This window comes from Platalea leucorodia (genome assembly GCF_965183815.1).
Source record: "Platalea leucorodia genome assembly, chromosome: 9".
Classification (NCBI taxonomy): domain Eukaryota; kingdom Metazoa; phylum Chordata; class Aves; order Pelecaniformes; family Threskiornithidae; genus Platalea; species Platalea leucorodia.
The window spans coordinates 44278112-44294005 of record NC_138831.1 but is presented as its reverse complement, the minus strand read 5'-3'; the positions used below and the strand labels follow the sequence as shown (position 1 = coordinate 44294005).

Sequence of the window (15894 nt, the reverse complement as noted above, 5' to 3'; positions counted from 1 at the left end):
TCTTGTTTTTCTTTCGTTGGTCATTGCACTGAGCAAAAAGCTCCTTTGCTGTACCTGCTTGGGGTGGGTGAGGACGGGAAGGGTGTGCTGTTGGGCGAAAACTGTTGTCATTGCTTTAACTAAAGATCCTTTGCTTCAGGGGGTGGTTGGGAGGAGAGACGCACTAAGTCCATGAAGGAAAGTACTGGCAGATACGTCAGCAAAGTTGCGTAATTGCCTGGTGTACCTGTAGTGGGATTTGGTAAGTGATGGTAGCCTTAATGTAATTTGTTTTTGTTTTTTTCCAGAATGCCTAGCAGCTGGTAGTGAAGTCATCGCAGTGCTAGTTTGGTGACTGGTTCTAACTCTTGATTAATGATAAAGCGGGGAGGAGCGCACTTTGCAGAGGAAATAATGAGTAGGTCTCATTCTGGCCACCTCCAGCCTGTGTGTGAAACACATGGGAGGGTGCAGGCGCAGCCAGGATTTCACTTTGCTTTGTGAATGCGGAGCAGTAGCAGGCTCAGTTAATTTTAGGCTATATTTGATGTCAGGCTTTGAGAGGCAGGTTATATGGACATTTGCTGACTTGGTTTGGGAATTTTTTTGCTGGTGATGAAAGCTTGCTTCCTTCCCCAGCATGCACTTTGAAGTTACAGAAGCGCTGGGCTGTTTGGGGTACTGGGCAAAATCTGTGCCATGTGCTAATGCCACTTAATAACATCCCTTGCTTTTCTACTTGTAATATACTGTGTTACTATGACCTGCCTCTTTAAAGATATTATTGTTGCAGGTGTCTGCCTCTTTGGGGGGTGGGGGGGCAACTGAATGAAAAAATCTTTTTGGGGGGGGGGGAAGTCGAGTTATATGGAAGCAAATCAGGTAACCTGCTGAAGGGGTTGCATGGTAAAAGATGCTCTATGGTTGCACGCTGGTGGTTTCCAGCCATCCATCTTGATGTAGTAACTGCAGATCTGCTGCAGCTACAAAGGGCTTGTAACAGCACCCTGTGCTACCTTCTGCCTTGGCAAAAGTGATCCTGTACGTAAAGGCAACAAAATACAAATGCAGTTTATTTCTCTGAGCTTTGCCGTTGTGCGCTCAGTGATATTTGTGTGACTAACAGCGTTGTGGCTTCAGCTGTGAAGTGCCTACGTACTCAGCCTGCGTTGCAAGAGCTCGGATGGACCAGAACTAAGTATATGCCAATGCACTTTGTAACCAGAGACCACTGTGTTAATGCACCCAGAAACAAGCTGCGGGCCCTTCAGTATGGGATGGACCCCGAGGCTTCATTCAGAGATTCCTCAACAATCACACGAGCTCTCCCCTCCTCGCTACCGCACCGTGCCTCGCTCGTTGCCTGCTTTGCTGCTGGCATTGCTCTGGCTTTCACGGGCCGCGGTGCAGGTGGGAAAGCACTGGGGCTGTGGAGGAGGGACGGTGTGCAGGAAGGGTCTTACGGAAGTGGAAGTGAAAAGTTCCCAATCTGGATTTTAATAGAGTTGACCGTTTATCCTACAGGTGAAAGGGGGATACAAGTATGGCATTTTTCTAATAAGAACAATGACATACTAGTCTTTTTAAAGGGTTTCTACATAAGGCATAGCATCTCTTCTTAGGGCTTTTGTTTGAACAAGCACATGCAAATATTGGCAAGCAGCTTCCAAGCTGATACTGTCACACTTCCTAACCATTGCAGTTTTGGTGCTGTCAATTTTCTTTTGAGCCCTTCAATATTGAACATGTGGATTGACCGTGACACTTAACTGCTTTTCAAAATCCAAATAATACTTCTCAGCCCTGGTATAGTGCTTTTCATCTGAGCACTTTACAAAAAGAAGGTAAAATTAGGCTGCTAAGCAGCAATTTGGTACCGTGTTTATTGACGTAAAAGGTCAATTTAGCATAAAAGAGTATTTCAAACTAAATGATTTCTCCCTTACGCCGTATCAAAGCTATGAATAGAAATCAATACTATCTGGAAGTATTTGAGCCTATTCAGTAAAAAACCTACACTCAGAAATCTTGGGGTAGGAGCATTTTGTTCCACATAAACTGTTCATGCTGAGTGCTCATTAAATACCTAAATTGCCTTATTTGTGGTCAGAGTTGATGGGTGACCTCTCTCTGTTGACCCTGTGGTGATGAAGTTTTCTTAAACGAGGCTGTAGCTGGGAGTTGAATCGCACGGTGCAGTGCAAAAGTCACCCCAGTTGTAAACTGAACAGGTTTCACTGGAGTTATGTCATCTCTGTATCATGGGATGTTAATGCTGAGAGGAGCCAGCACTACTCGTGATATACAAGGGGTTGCTAGGACAGGCTTTAGACGTATCTGTTGAGTTTGAACGTGAATTTGGGAGAAGGGCTGACTTTGCTTTGGAGCATCTCTTCTGCCCTGCTGTGGATGGCAGTGCTGCTCAAACACTGAGCTCCTCACCTTCACCCTTGAGCTTCGGGGGCAAAGGAGGTAGGTAGGGTGTGCTTGAGTGGATCTCACATGTTTGGAGTCAGATGATGGTTCTGGGAAAACATGATCTGCACTATACAAGTCTGCAGCTAGCCACCTAAACGCTTAATTGTTTGAGCTGTTGTGTAACTCACCCGTAATCTGAGCACTGGGTTGCAGATTTTTGTTGCATCATTAGACCTTCTCTTTCATTACTGGTTTAGGACCATTATACAGATCTCCTAATTTATATAATTAAGTGCTGCGCAGCACCAGTGACATGTTTATTCAAGCACTAAAGCAACTTAATGCCACGGTTGCCCAGCCGGAGGTCGGTAGAGCTGGGCAGCCGTGCGGCAGAATGCAGGCAGCCAGCTTTTGAAGAAAGCGGGGACGTTGCTGCTGTGTGGGTGGAGAGGCGATACCGGCCGGATTACAGACTGTGCTGGCAGTCATCTGTAAAGCCTTGGGCGGGTCGCTTCATTTTCTGGCCCTTTGTGTTCCCTCCCAGCAAGCATTTATCTGTTTAACCTGTAAACATGGTGGCACAGCGATTCTTGCTGCGTGCCTTCATGGCGCTCGGCACAGAGGGACGTTGGTCTTGGCTGGAGCTGCAGTGGCAGACAGGAATATAGATTTGTACTTTGTATTTTATGCCAAGATGATCCTTAACATGGAGGAGAAAGCTTGTATTAATGTGTCAGTGCATGTTATATGCTGATATTTGGTGTCAACATGTACATATTCCCTTACTTATCATGAGATTTCTAAATACAGTAAAAGTTCTTTATTTTATTGATTATTTTTTAGAACTGTGTGGAAATAAAGAAGAAAATAGATTTTGTATGTCAGATCAAATAAGTGAATTTTGCAGGCTGCATGGCTGGAGTTGGGGTGCCTTGCAGGGGCTGCTGATTTTGACTTCATTCCTGTGGCGATGCAGCTTGATGAGCCTATTTAGCTCAATTTTACACATGGGAATTGAGACAGAGGCCACAGTTGACTGGGACAATTTTGAACAATGAAAGCATTGGGATAATGTCATAACCTTGCTTTGAGCAGGATGATGGACCAGATGACCTCCAAAGGGCCCTTCCAACAGAAATTTTTGCACGATTCTTGTTTCCAACCACTCTGCCTTTTCTCAGGGTGGTATCCTGTTCAGGGATGACATATCGCCTTCCCAGGAAATGTTTAGCCTGTCCTGCTCACGAGCTGCACCCAATGTTTCAAAGAAAACAGGCCCATTCTGTTAAGTGGGGGACTGTGGTTAAGCGATATTTTCCTTCATGTTAAGGCATTGTGTTGGTAGTTCTTGATGATGGCCATGTCGAAGTAGTCCTTGGCTGCACTGTTTCTGCTTCCTCAGTTTCCTGGTCTTCTGAAGGGGATTTATTTTGTGCTTTGGCCTGTGTTAGCAAGAGGACACAACTCATTCAGATTGTAACCTGAATGTCATGATAGAGGAGAGATGGTTCTTGTGGCTTTGCTCCCTGGATGGGAAGGGCAAGCAAACAAAAAAAGAAAAGGAGAGGGGAAGGAGAAGAATCTGTTGCAGAATTAAAAGAATTTGTGTTTTAAGAGTGGCTGTGGGCTTGGGATGTTATTGCAGCTTGCTGCTGTTTGCTTTATTTTTTTAGCTAATCACTCTGATATTGTTCTCCAGTAACAAGGAGGATGGCGGTCTTGCCATGGTGGTTCAAAGAAGTGTTAATGCATTGCACAGATTTTAAACTCTCCAAGAGTTAAGTTTTAATGTCTCCTGCAGACAGTCAGCCCTGATGGTCTTGTGGAAGCAGTTTGAAGGTCCTTATCTCAATCCTGATGTGGTTTTACAAGACTGTCTAGAAAGAAGCAGTTGCTATTTAGGATGAACGCTGTGACATGCTTCAGTTTAAAGAAGGTCAAATTTCTGGACCAAGTCCTGCTTTTGTTAGTAGTAAAAACTGTAATGGGTCACAAAAATATTATTATTCTTTCCATTTTTTTTTTTTTTCCCTTCTGGTTTCAGCCTTCAAAATGTCAATTGTATGCCTTTCAAGAGCACTTCTGCAGTACCATGTTCTCAGAGGTCAGGGGGGTTTCACTGCTTGCAGAGTCCCCATGACACCTTGTCTTCTCCTGGGGAAACAGGTTCCTGGGGGTTATTGCCCAAGAGGAATTTATGGAGCTCAGGTTGCTGTCAGGAGGCAAGGTAGAGAGGCATAAAGCATCCCCAGTCTCTTTGTTTCGCTGCTTTGTGAATGCTGGTGGAAGTAAAAAGCAAACCCAAAACTTCTTACAGTTCTGTGCAGATCTCCAAGTTCTAGAGGGAAAATTGGTGTCTGTCCAGGGCTAGAGTGAGCAGGGAAGCACTCTTAGTTGGGTGCTTCCTTGCCTCCCTTTTCCACCGACATGGAAATATTTCTGTCTGCAAGTTCAAGGCGACGCTGTCAAAAGGGTTTAAGTTTCAAAAGTTAACTCAGTGGATATGAAAGAATTTTTGTATTCCATCTCTTGGTAATCAGGATTAATGGGACTCCAGTTAACATCTTAATGTTATTGCTTGCTCTGCAATGTGTACAATTGTGTGAAATATGGATATGTTTTACTTTCTATTGTTTTAAAATTCTTGGCTGCTTTTCATCCAGTGTGCCAAGTCAGATGCTGCCCTCTAAAAGTAAATGATGAGTTTTGTTTAGAGGAACCTTGTGTGTGTGTGATGAGCTTCAGTCTGCCCTCTGCTTTGCAGGTAAAAATGTAGTGTGATGCAGCGGTTAGTGGGTCCATTTTGCATTTACACTTGTCCAAAGCAAAGCACATTTTAGGCAAATAATTTTTTATTCTTATGTTTATATTGCCAACATGTGTCCATTGATTTGTCTCACTGAGTGCTGTAGCAGCTTGGATGCTGTTGCTCTTCTCTAGCCTTGGAGTGGACCTGCTTGACTTTCCCTTGAGGTCAACCAAGGGAAGAAGTTGCTGCTCTGAACACGGCTTTGTAGCATGTGACTGTGGGAAATGCCTTGTCCGAGTGGAGTGTGTACAGGCTCCCTTCCCTAAGGAATTAGGAAACATGGTTCAGACCACAGGACAAACTTCCGAAAATGTCTTGTGAGCCAGTTTCTCTTGGGAGATGAAATAGAAGCAGGAAAAGGATATCCTGTAATGAGAATATCATGGTATATAAGTATAGGCTGTGTATTAAAAGCAAAAGATAACAGCAGCCTGCAGTCGTACACCCAGCAATTTGGGAGATGAGGAGGAGAAGCAGTGTTTTTCTTGACATCATTTGATATGAAATTGTGAGGAGGTTTTATAGCAGGCAACAGCCAAAACTCAGAAATGCTCCAGAGGTTTGTTTGGGTGCCATAGCTGTGGGATTGGCTGTGTTTGGGCATCTTGGCTCTCAAAAGGTCCTAGCTGAATCAAATACTCCCAAATAATCAGCAGTTCATCTCCTAGACCATTAGTGCCCTGAGCTTGGTGCTGTTTTTTGAATTTGTTGAAAGCTTCATGATGGCAATTACAACCAGATGGTGAGATAACTCGGTTGACGTGTCAAAGCGATCAGCTGGCAGAGCAACAAAACGTGCAACACTTCTCAGAAAAATAAAATGGGTTTGTGTTCAGGGGGAAAAAGAGCAAGTTTGAGGAGTGGTTTCCTCTGTGCCGGGTGGTGTTTGGGAAGGGTGAGCGTTCTCTGGGGAGGAACCAGCAGAGCAACTGGAAACCCTGAGGTCCAAGTGTTGGGGCTTTACCAAGTATGTGTGTTTGAGAGCCCTAACTGGTTGCTCCTAAATAGGTTTCCAACACAGGATAACTCCTTTTTTCACTGTGTTAGTCACTGCCATTCATTTCATTTAGAAATGTAGAGAGAGTACCTTTTGATGCTTGGCCCCTCTGCCTCTATAGGAGACATCAGATGCGGATCACCCCTAAGCCATTGGGCTCTTTTTTGGGAAAATAACTTATCTATTACAGGAATTACATATATAATCCACAGGGCCAGTTGCTTTGTCTTTTTAAAAGTGTAAATAGCTGTAATGCTGTCCTTAAGCTTTCTTTCCCTCTCTCTTCCCTAAACATGTTTCAGGAATTCATCAGTGGCATGGGTAATTTCTGCTTTAGCTGTCCCACTGTGTAGGGAGCAAGACCATGAGCATTCTGCTGTCAAATAATCCTGTCCTAGCAAACAAGATGGGTTTTTTTCCCCTATTTTTATTAAATCCAAGTAGAATAGGTTGTGTGCAGGCAAGTGTCGAAAGGCCTCTCCTTTACATTCTCACTTACCTCAGTGAGCACTGTGTGATATTGTGACTGTCATGACTATAGGCCCTTTTGGGCAGAAATTATCCAGAGTTACAGGTCAGAATACGGGAATGTTGGCAGAGCAGTATAGGAACCTGGTTGCTTTTTACAGCTTTTCTTATAAAGACACCATATGTCATCATCTTCCTGTGATGATACAGAATAGTTTTCCATTTGTAAAGCAGTATGAGCTCACTCATGAAACATAATTTTTAAAACAATCTTTTTAAGATTCAGGAAAGAGGAGCTACGTCAGTGTGCATTTACACTTGGTAATGATTTCCCAGTAAAGGAAGAGGAGGAGGAGAAGAAATCCATATGGGGAAATCCTGCTTCTGAAATGGGTGTGCTTAGGCATGAGGGAGTTATCCCATAGCAGTTTCACGGGAAGCAGAAATCAGTTCTTTGGGGAACTGATTCTTTGATGTGGACAGCGTTACTGATTGTGCAGGCTCTTTACATACAGAACTAAAATATATATCTAAGACTTTTTCATATTCTTTGCTTCTTCCTGTAGCAATCTAAAAATTCTTACAGCATAAAAGCAAGCAAACAAACAAAAAAAGCCCAGAGGAAGAATGTCACGATCTGTATTATTGTTTTTTATTGCTAGGCCAGTTGATTTTCTCAACTTGCTAATACTTTCCAAGTCATGAGCATCCAAGTGAGCTTTGCATGTTCGTCTCCATACACACACCCTCATTCCTTAGTGGATATGATGAGAAACCTGCAGTGATTCACAGCATACTCACTATCTGCTTTAGCAGTGTTAGCCATACCCGTATTGCTTGTCGGTTCAAAGGAATAGCAGTAAACCCTGCTTTCTCTGCCAAAATATTACAAGTATGATATTAAAAGCTAAGCTATCAGTGCCTCACAAATGAATGAAACCACTGTATTGTTGTAGTATATGCCTTGGAGAGAGCTGTTACTTGGAGATCAACATGGAATGGCCTAGTGCCATGGGTTAATGTTACTGGCTTAACGTAGTTAATCATTGCTTTATCAAACAGTAACCATCTTTTAAAATGTGGTCCTGAAAGTAATACTACAGGAATGCCGGAGGAAAGTTCCAGTCTGTTTGTTTGTAACTGCGAGGATGGTGTTACTGGTTAATGAATCCAAAGAGGGTATGCGTGCTCTTGACTGGGATTTAAGAGTTCAGCTAATTCCTCGTTCAGCTCCAGTAGTTTGCCATAAGAATATAATTCAGAAATGTGTGACACCGCAATGAAGAAATTAATGCACAATCCTGATACTTTAAGAGGAAGAAGAGGGTGAATTTTTTTTCTTTTTTCCAATTTGGTCTGTGTTTAAATATATATATCTGTAGTAAAAAGCCTTTTAGTATGTAGTACTCTGTAGTGCCTTGCAAAACACTCTCCCCATTTCTCAGCAGGAAACCACCAGCAGAATGGATAAAAGAGACTTTTAGCAATAAATCTTAAGAAAACATTGTGTAAAACTGACATTGAGGTGTTCAGGTGATGTTCTTGTGTAGATGAACGAGTGAGATTTGTTGTGCAATGCATTATCTTCCAGTGTTGTACGTTCCCCAGTTAATTCACACAATACAATTGATTTCCCAGCCAGTAACGAGTTTTGCCATTGTTACTTCTGTGCTTGTAACTGCACTTTGAACTCGGCAGGTTGGCTCAGGCTGTGAGATTCCCTGATTACGGATGCTTTCCCAACGGGGAGAGCGCAGGGGCAGAGTCTCCTCTATCTGGTAAAACAGGAGGAGGCAGTCGGTGTGTCGCGCTTGCGTTCGGTGATGTGCGCGTAGCTGCAACCTTTCCTGGTGTGGTAGCCAAATGATGGCCTAAGGTGCCCCGGTGACTTTGATTTAGCTAATAAAATCTCCCACACAGCATTTAATAAGCTAAAGCCCAACCTGTGCTTTTTCTGCTTTTGACATTTGATCCACTTTAACTGCTCTTTCTAGGTGTGCTCGGTAGACCAGATTCATCCCTGTGGATGAATCTACTGAGTAGATTTTGTCCCAGAGCAGGTAATCAGCCTGTGGAAAAGTGCAGGCAACCCAGAAGGATTTGGCAGAGACTTGCTGGTAGATTTGGGCTTCATCTGCTGGCCATCACCTGCCATCATCTACTTTTGGTGCTTTTGTTCCTTTTAAAATACCTTGCTGTAAGGGAGTTCACGAATAGTTTGATGAATTCTGTCCTGGAGGGGTTGTGTTTAAGATGGGTGTAAAGGACATAAGGCCAACTTAGAGGTTTGGGATACGATGATGGACAGCAGGGATGGGGATAAACCAAACAGCAGGACAGTAGCAAATAAAACTCAGCAGCACAATTACTCTTAGATGGTGCTGGATGCCCATGTGGGTCTATATATGGCCCTATACTTTGGTCATTGCCCCATGTGTGCTTATGGAAGCCTGGGGTGGGTCACCACATGGGACTACCATGGCTAGCAAGGTAGAGGATGGTTTCCATCCCCCTTGGTGAAGGTGTTGCGATGCCAGTTTGAGTGTTGGGACCCCTAGCAGCCATGCTGTCCCTTGCACCTGGTGACTTCTTCTTACCTCTCTTCCAGGAGCTGAGCATCGTGACCTGCCCCGCTTCTCCCTGCTCGGTGTGGGAACAACCTGAAGGACATCTTGGAGCCACCTGTACTGCTTCATGCAGTTAAAGTAAGGTTAAATGTTTTGGCAGCTCTTTCAGGTACAAGCAAGGGTTGAGGCGATGGGTTTGGGGGAATGAGTTTACCTAGTTTACCTGCTTGACAGCAGGGGATGCTGATGCCAAAGCACATGTTATAAGCAAATTCAACAAGTTATTTTGCCAGAAAATACAACTTCTTTGTGGTGGAAGCAAAAAATAGAAGGAAAGGGGTGTGTGGTCTCAGCCCTTACATCAAGCATATACCATGGTGTAAAACAGCACTTAACGCTTAGAGCATCAGCTGGTTTTCCCTATTATTTTAAGATATGACTTTCGTGTCCCCAGGGGAGGCATGTGGTTACAGTCTGAGGATTTCCGTGGAAACCAGTCGGGATCAGAGCTCAGATCCGCGGGGCTCAGATCCCGCTGGCTGCCAGTCAGATGTGCCTCCTGGTTGGCACAACGGCCATCTGTCTGTCCTGGAGCGGTCATGGTGTTGAGGCTTCTGGATTTCTTTTTCTGTTAACACCAGCTTCTTGGTGTGGTGAACCAGATCAGGGGATGGATCTGACCTAAAAATGAATATATGGTTATTGCAATACTGACAGTAGCTGTTCTGACTCATGGAGTTACACCCATTCTCTCCAAAAAGACTTGAATTTGCAAAAACTGTTAGCCTGAAGCAAAGAAGCTGCTAGAGGCTTGCTTGGAAATGGGTGCTTGCCATGTTTGAGCTCTGTTGAGGTAGGGAGGGAGGAAGGAAAACCACTGCAAGCTGCCTCTTTTCTCCTCCCACTGTCTCTAACCTGTTCACCTTCTGCAGTGCCTCACATTTTCCATGGTCTTGCCTGAGAATACCAACACTTTAACAATATTGGGTCCAAACCATTTGGTGTTACTGACCTGTAGCAACAGCTGGGTGGATTAATCATAAACTGCTCTTAGTGTAGAGAGACAAGTATTTATTGTAATTATTTGGGTTTCCTTTTTTCAGTGGCGTTGGATGGGGGAATTATACCTATTTTCAGAGCTTGAGAGAGAAATGAAGTCTTTGGTAAAATTATGAACAAAACCTGCTTTATCGGGAATGAATATGTGGCTGGCTGAGATCTGGTCTCCAAGAAGGCCAATAGCATCCTGGCTTGTATCAGGAATAGTGTGGCCAGCAGGACCAGGGAGGTGATAGTGCCCCTATACTCGGCACTGGTAAGGCCGCACCTCGAGTGCTGTGTTCAGTGTTGGGCCCCTCACTACAAGAAGGACATCGAGGTGCTGGAGCGTGTCCAGAGAAGGGCAACGAAGCTGGTGAAGGGTCTGGAGCACAAGTCTTATGAGGAGCGGCTGAGGGAGCTGGGGTTGTTTAGTTTGGAGCAGAGGAGGCTGAGGGGAGACCTTATTGCTCTCTACAACTACCTGAAAGGAGGTTGTAGGGAGGTGGGGCTTGCTAGCAAGAGGAAATGGTCTCAAGTTGCGCCAGGGGAGGTTTAGATTGGGTACAAGGAAAAACTTCTTCACCAAAAGGGCAGTCAGGCATTGGACCAGGCTGCCCAGGGAAGTGGTTGAGTCCCCATCCCTGGAGGTATTTAGAAGATGGGTAGATGTGGTGCTTAGGGACATGGTTTAGTGGTGGACTTGGCAGAGCTAGGTTAATGGTTGGACTCGATGATCTTAAAGGTCTTTTCCAACCTAAACGATTCTGTGATGCTAAGATCATCATGAACATTGATGCTCATCAGCCAAATGTATGGGGCCATGTTTAAAGGAGGAATGCATGACACCAGATGCCATGTAGAGAGAAGCAATCTGTGGCTTGATTTGGCATTAATTTCTTTACTTGCTGCTGATTTCCGGAGCACAGTGAGCTTGCAGCGATCAGTGCTTGCTGCTGCAGAAGGTGCCAGACCCTTCCTGGGGATCACCCAAGGGATGACTTCTTACTTGGATGGCAGCAGCAGAGAAATCTCCAGGGAGCCCCAGCACAGGCAGTGAGAGCTTCTCACCGGACCTCCTGCCTGGGAACCAGCCTCTGCATCACGTCTGACTTCTGGGTGTGCCTCCTCTGAAGGATCTGGGAAAAAAAAAAAAGCTAAACTGGAGTTTAGGAGTAGCATTCTCATACCCTTTCCTTTTTTTGCCTGCTGGTCTAGTATTTCCATAAATGTGCTTACAATGATAATCTTTTCATTTCATTCATACAGTGGTTACTGCTTAATGAACATCATGTTAATGAGCTCTATAACATTTAAAATAGCTGTGTAACTTGGAAAAAAACCCCACCCAAACCCCAGTAATAAAGGGACGTATTTCCACTCTGCAAGCTTAATCCTGCATTACAATGTAATTGCAGAGAGTTGCCTGGCTGGCGAACAGCTGCACAGCCTGGGCTCTTGGTTCTGCATAGCTGCTTGTCCCCGAGCTGGGGTAATAAATGATTTACTGGGGAGGCTGGGACCTGTGGGCACTTAACCCATTCGATTCCTGAGGGACTGGTCTGAAAGGCCGCTTTGTACAGGCAGTTGAAAGAAATTATTTCAGGTGCGATGTGGGGTGTCTGTTCGCAAAGTTTGCTTTTTTGGGTGTGAGAAAGCTGCAGAAAGGCTCGAACCCAGAAGGTGGGGTAGTGGAATTGGGTAGAATCTATGCTTATTTGGATTTTTATTATTTGATGCTTTAATTAATTTAAAAACCAGATTTGAATGAGTTTTCTCTCTTGTCTGTTTTAGAGATGCAATACTTTCTGTTGCTTGGGGTTTTACTTTTTGTGGGGCATTCCCTGGATGTGTAATGTAATATAGTGTCCTGGGAACAGAGCTGCAGCTCTAATTTTTCCCCTCTGGGGATGTGGTACCAAGTGACTCCATCATTGCACTCGCTGGGTGAATGATGTGCATTTTTTGAGGCTATCATGCCTTAGAAGGGATACTGCAGTAAAACGAGCATATTCTGTGACTACCTAAATGAAGTATTTGTTAGAGGAGAGTATTTTTCTCATCGTTTTGTGAGTTAAAGAAAAGGAAGAATCAATTCTCAATTTTGCAGTGGCAGATGTGATTGTCCTGTGCCACAGGGAGTGGGGTTAGCACAGGTTCTCCAGTAGGAAACCTGAAGTTCCTGATGAAGCTTTCCTCTTCTGGAAAAAATGCCAACCAGGCTTTCCCTGAGTAAATCTGCGATGCCTGAAGCTGGAGAGCGGGAGCATTTGCAAAAGGGAGCCTAAAGGGAAAAGTGAGCCTGATGTATTCCTCAGAGAGGAAAAGCACATTAAAACATTGGGTACTGAAGCTGCTCTGACCAAAATGAGGGCGGAGGCGTCTCTTGGATCTTGGTCTGGATGCCAGTTTTTCCAACTTTTACCTGTGGCTCTAGCAGTTAAGGTTGGTGCATGCACTTATTAAAATATGCATTGGATAACTACCTGGTTTGCACATGCTAGGAAATATGTAATAATATTTGTCAGCATAAAAACGTGCATGGTGCTTTGCGCCTTATAAGTTGTTTTCTACTCCAGGCCTGCATTTTTGGGAACGCAGTACAAATGCTGTGGCTTGTGGGACACAGAGAGGAGGAGGGTCTTACCGTTCAGGTCTAGGGCTTGGGGGTTTTGTTTCTTTTGGTGAAACCATCATCGCTCAACATAGTTCCTAAAATAACACAGCTCTGAGAGTCAGGAGAGTAGTAAGGTAGAGAAAGCTGTTTTTAGGACACATGCTATAGTCAATAGTTGTTGGAATCAATAGTTAGAGGCTTTGCTCTCTCCCACTGCATAGGTAAGGCTGCAGGTATTTCGGTGCTGATGACAACTATCCGTCATGTTTATTCTTTCATACATTTGGGTGAAATACTCCCCAAGTCCTGTTCTTCCCTCCCTACCATTCTTCACCAGGTGCTGAGCGTCCAGAGGCGCTGTCGGTCCCATATAATGCATCTTTGCTTTCAAAGTTAACTAGCAACTTTCATGATGCTTCTGCTTCGGCTGCCCAGCTTGATACCCTTTGGGATAGACCCCAATTCTGCAGAAAATTCTGATTTTACTTGTCCTTTGAAAACTGGGACTTTTTAAGAAGTTCCTAGTTAAGCACCCAAAGTCAATAATTGCTCTCACAAACGTGAGCTAGTTATCATTGAGAACTTCCCCACAATTTACTGTCAAAATGTGTATCCAGACTACAAAGTGTATTGCAAGGTATAAACTGGATTGCAAGGTATAAACTGGATTTTACTCATTTGAGCATCTATAATGTCTGCTGAGGATTTCTGGAAGCTAATATTTGAACCCGAGATAAATGTCTTATGCATATGTGAAACAGCTGCCCCAGAACCTGTTGGAGGACTTAATTTGAGTATACACATACATGTGCTTTTGCGTACATGCTGCACTTTAATTCAAGTTGACTGTTAGTTCTTAACTTTATTAGGATGTAGCTACTTGAACTGAAGATGTGGTCTGTGATTTTTATTTTATTACAGCAGCGTGATAGATCCTTTTGAAACATTGTTTGGATTTTACAAATCGGTATCTTAAATATTGTTTGCCACTAGTAATATTTTAAAGGAAAAAATTGACGAGTGAGGGCAGGGTTATATCTTATTACAAGTGAATTGGTTGACAGTATGTGTGTGTTGTAAAGTGGGGAATTAATCACCCTGTGTTGATGACCCGTGGACATTTACAAAAGGCTGGTCTTTATGTTGCACAAATAGATTCCGGACACAGGAAAGAGGCTTATGGCAAGAGGATGAGATCAGTTTGTATAATTAGAGCTAGCTAATAATCCTTTTACTTTCTGTTTTTCCAGCTTCTGCGGTATCTTTCTTTATTTGAAATTGGGCATATGGACTGTAGAGTGATAGCCGCTGTGATTTGAGTTTTGTGGGTTTGTTTTTTGTATCTATTAATGGGTGAAGAGATGGGAGCAGGGAAACCAGATGTGCACATTTGAGAGAGATTGCTGCCTTCCTCTGCTAGGCATGGGGAACGGCGCTGCTTTTATTAACCCTACACTGCTTCATCTCTTTCCAGGCTTTTGGTAGGAATTAAGCAATCCATTAAATGATTTTTTGACAATTATGAGATTGAAATGGCGCAAAAGAAGAAACTTAGTCCTGAGGCTACGGGTATTTAGCCAGGTATTCATCTCTGGAGTAGGACAGGCCTGGCAGAGCTGGGTAAGGGACTTACTATAGCATGGAAAAGGCTTAAGCTTACTTTTTTATGTGTATATGTATATGCTAGCCTATACCTTAGCTTTGCGTTAAGCTTCATTATTTTGGGAAGGATAATGGGATAAATTTGGGGAAGGGAAGTGCCGTGGCCGGGGGCTCGGCTGGTGCACGGGTGACCCCGGAGCAGTGGTGGGTGCAGCCCCTGGGCAGCCCAGCTCCCAGCCCGGGAACAGCACTGGGCCAGTTCCTGCTGCCAGGAAGCTGAGCTACATTAAGCAAAGCCAGTTAATCTATATCCAGAGCATTTTATTAAATCATCAGTCAGTTAAATCAGTGACGCTCTGTTAGCTTGCGTTCCAGCTAGGCTCCCGACCCCCCTGCTGCAGTGTAACCTGCAAGTTGTGCAGCCGTAGCAACTCCCTGCTGCTGTTTGGTGGACTGCTGTATGTGAAGGCCATGGTACTGAGGTTTCCAACACCATTAAAAGAAAGAGAGACAGGATTTTAGGCTGATTTTGCAATTTAATATGTTCTTTTTCAGTTTTTTTCTAGGGGGAGAAGGGTGTCATGAAGTTTCTTTTCTTTTCCTTGCTGTGAAAGCAATCTGCACGTGTCTGGTTTTCTCGAGGGTGGCTTGCTGGGTTAGCTCTGCGCCTTTGGAGGCAAGCAACGGTAGAGCCAGGCCAACACAAAACGCTTTTATACCTCCTTTCCATTGCTCGAAGCCAAAAGAAACTCCTGTGTATTTGTAATTGAATGGCAGCATATGGTTTTGTTTGCAGACAGGACACAGCTGGGAAGCAGTATCACCTGTGGAAATGCTGCATGAGGGATTTTTTTTTTTTTAAGCAGTTAATTTAGTGACAAAACATAACCTTCAGCAAATAACATAAATTCAGATGATTGTACAAAAATATCTGGGGTTTTTTTAGTTCTAAGCTCAGCTGTGATAGTAAACACAATGCCGCAATTTGCTGGTAACTTGTTTGCTGGCACACGTTTGAAGTGTGGTTTCTCATTTCCTCACCTCCTTTCCACGGTCGATGGCTTTTGCTGGTGGTATCACTTTCCTACGTGTCTGCAAAATAACCTTGGGATGGGTTATTTCTCCTAATTCCTCCAGCCTCCTATTTCTGACCAGATACATAAAATTATGCATTAGTATAGCAGTATTAATAATATTAGTATAATATTAGTATAGGGGAAAGTAATTTTTATTTAGTAGTATGATGCCTGGAAGGACATACAGTCATCTTCTGTCTTAAGGTTTATTTTAGTCGCTACAATTGCAGCTACTCTATTTATACAATTTTTTCCATGCACATTGTTGAAGAACTGGGTTATGGGTTTATTTCTCCTGCCGAAGCTGTTTGTAGGTCTTGACC

General features: G+C 43.8%; 1 protein-coding gene across 5 annotated transcripts in view; it reads left to right on the top strand.

Moving 5' to 3' along the window:
- The window catches only part of AKAP13 (A-kinase anchoring protein 13), a 205397-nt gene that overhangs the window by 21188 nt on the left and 168315 nt on the right, over positions 1-15894 (top strand). For all 5 annotated transcript variants that reach the window (XM_082321821.1, XM_082321824.1, XM_082321823.1 and 2 more), the window contains exon 2: positions 9280-9376. The gene's annotated coding sequence lies outside the window, so the exon portion shown is untranslated. The remainder of the gene's footprint in view (positions 1-9279; positions 9377-15894) is intronic.